Source organism: Poecilia latipinna, unplaced genomic scaffold (assembly GCF_001443285.1).
Source record: "Poecilia latipinna isolate Pla-1442-1.1 unplaced genomic scaffold, P_latipinna-1.0 Scaffold4028, whole genome shotgun sequence".
NCBI classification, from domain to species: domain Eukaryota; kingdom Metazoa; phylum Chordata; class Actinopteri; order Cyprinodontiformes; family Poeciliidae; genus Poecilia; species Poecilia latipinna.
In genome coordinates this window covers 49280-52075 of record NW_015116644.1, presented here as the reverse complement: position 1 = coordinate 52075, position 2796 = coordinate 49280, and the positions used below count along the sequence as shown (strand labels likewise).

Below are 2796 nucleotides of genomic sequence, written 5' to 3'. Positions count from 1 at the left end.
AAAAAAAATACATAAAGTGGGTCTGTTTCAATCTTTTGTCTTTTCCCACGGCCAATTTCCCCTTTGTTAGGGGAGATTGACAGCAATCTCCCTTATGCCCCTTTTCCACCGGCTCTACTTCAACAACCCGGCTCGGCTCGGCTCTGTTTCGGAGGGACCGCGTTTCCACCAGCCCACTTGGCTCTTTTGCAGGGTACCGCCTCCTGGTGGCGGGGGTAGCGCCCCGCCTTCAGGAGCTACTGCTGTACTTTGTTGATATTTTTCTGATACAAAAGAAGAAGAGAAAGCTGAGCTATTTTTTTTATAGCCTGATTGCGATTTTTCTGAGACTAAAAGAAAATGTGACAGTGGGAGGAATGCTGCGATGTGGTGAGGAGGAGCTGATCTCCGCCTTGCAGCGGCAGGAAAGCAGGTGGCTCAGACGGTTCAGGTAAGCTAACGATGATTTTTGTATTAAATTAATACAAAAATCATGAGCTAATGCTCATGTGTATTTGGCACCATTACAAGTTTTATCGTAATATTAAAAGTTTATCGTAATGTCAGTCAGGGTGTTGCAAATAACTTACAAATATCAGAATTAATTCATAATATATTTCAATGTGTTTTCATGTTGGTAAACTGCCGCCGCAGACCATCGTGGTTCTTCTGCAGCCTTTGGGTTGTAGGATCTCATCAGTGTCCGTCTTCCTGACTGCTGGTCGGTGTTTACCTTCAGGATGTCCAGAGACCTTCACCTTTCTGGAGCAGGAATCACATGAGCTCAATATGCTGATGAAATATTTCTGATAAAACGTGCCTTATGTTCTTACAGAGTTGAAATGCATTAACAATCTGTTTTTAACTTCTCAATACGTTTAATTATGATTCACCTGATGTCCAAGTTATAGCTGAGAACAAATAAAGCTTTATTCCTTCTAATCTGACTGGTTCTAGTTCCATGTTTTCACATTTTGGACACTAAGAATTAAAAGTTTAAACTCAGTCACTAATTAAGGTTACAGGTTTTGGACACATTTTCTCACTTTCTTACATTGAAGATTCTACAGGAAGATAGAATGATGATGTATAAACTAGAAACTAACATGATTTGTATTTAGGGTTCTTGTTAATAGAAACCCTGATGTCAAAATGTTTGGTTTGCTGAATAAGGTATTCCGTTTTGGATGGCTTCATTGGTAATCTACAATGTTAAGTTCAATGAAATATTTATGTAATATAATGTTATTTTCACTCTGGCTAAAGCTCCTCACATTTTGGGAGGATTGTATTAGGAGTTTGATGCCATATAAACTACAGTATATACAATAATGTGTGGAGTGAGCAGAAATATAGAGACTTTGTTCACTGAGACACAACTTTTATTTTTCTTTTGTTTGTCTCAACTCTCCATGGAGCTCTGCCATCTGCTGGTAACTGCTTCCTGATGAAGGAGATCCTGTTCTGATGGTTCTCCTCATCATTCTCCATCATGTCAGCCATGTTGCTCTCCTTCTGCTCCCTGGGAAAAGTAATTAGATGTTGTAGCTTATAGCACATAAATGTAGATAAATAACAGTTACTAATGTGGAAGGTACATACACATAAGGAATTATTTAAAACAGACATGTTACTTTATATATAATAGCAAACACTTTTTTTTTTTTACCATCCAACCATCCAGAATTATAAATAACTGGAATAGTGTAAATTAAAGACAAAATGTAATTACTTGTAAGTTTTAGACCTATGCATGCATACAGCCATGGATAAAATACCACTATCGTTTTCTTCAGGTTTATTGCTCATTCTACAATTAATAATTCATAACAATTTGATTAGAGAACTGATATCTAGCCATTTTACAATAATAGGATGTCATATAACATGTTTTATTATCTCGCAACGGGGGAAACTCAGATGCAACAGCAAAATGAGAAACAATCGAAGCACGTAGATTCACGCAAAGATAAGAAACAAGCGAAGGTAAAATGCTGTACAATATTGAGTTATTTATAACTGTAATGTGCAACCGAGTGTCTTCAGAAAATGCGCATGTTGTGTTTGAGCAATAAAAATACAGCAGACTTTGTGTTTTAAATGTCTTCCATGACTGTATGTATGCAACCTTAAATGTAGTACAAACCAGACAGATATATCTACAAACTGCTCACCTGGCTGGAGAGCAGCAGCGGCGTCAGCTGCGTCTGGTCGGTGTTCACCGTGAGGCTCCGTCGGCTCCGAAGCGGCTAACGAGGTTTTACATACGCTCCACTACTGACAAAAACGACTCATTCCTCACGGCTCCATCGAGCTGCTGCTGAATATTGAAATCCGAAGCAAAGAAAAAAGCCGGCATCGTTTTTTGGTTAACGGCTTGTTTGTATCTTCCATCACTTCCGTGTTGCAGCGAGTTTCAGACGTTGCGCCTTCATTTTTCTTCTCTCTCCGCTGCGCCGTCTTGTCCACGCCCTAAGCCAATCAGTGAACAGCATCGAAGCTTGCATCACCTACCAAACCAGGGCCAGCCCTGTTGAAAAGGGCTGGTGGAAACGCATTTAAAGCGAGCCGAGCCGAGCCGAGTAGAGCCGGTGGAAAAGGGGCATTAGTTAGGCATCCTAAACATTCTGCAAGACATTTCAGAAAGAGCTTGAACTCTTCGGCTGAACACAACCAGAGGTCAGAATCAGAATTAGGATTCTGATTCCAAAGTTTTTCAGTATGTTGTCTTTTATGTGTACTAATTTTATGTTATCTCCTTTTGGGTTACTCTCTTTTATCTCAGGTGTGTATAGAAAAAGCTAAAGGTGAGATTCT

The 2796-nt window shown here is 39.7% G+C and overlaps 1 protein-coding gene and 1 long non-coding RNA gene across 2 annotated transcripts in view; both read left to right on the top strand.

Moving 5' to 3' along the window:
• LOC106942078 (amyloid beta A4 precursor protein-binding family A member 1-like) overlaps window positions 1-2796 on the top strand; it is a 10960-nt gene that overhangs the window by 6433 nt on the left and 1731 nt on the right. The window lies entirely within an intron of this gene.
• Window positions 7-794, top strand: LOC106942079 (uncharacterized). The gene is made up of 2 exons (XR_001423539.1): window positions 7-430; window positions 634-794. It is a non-coding gene; the product is annotated as an uncharacterized LOC106942079 (long non-coding RNA).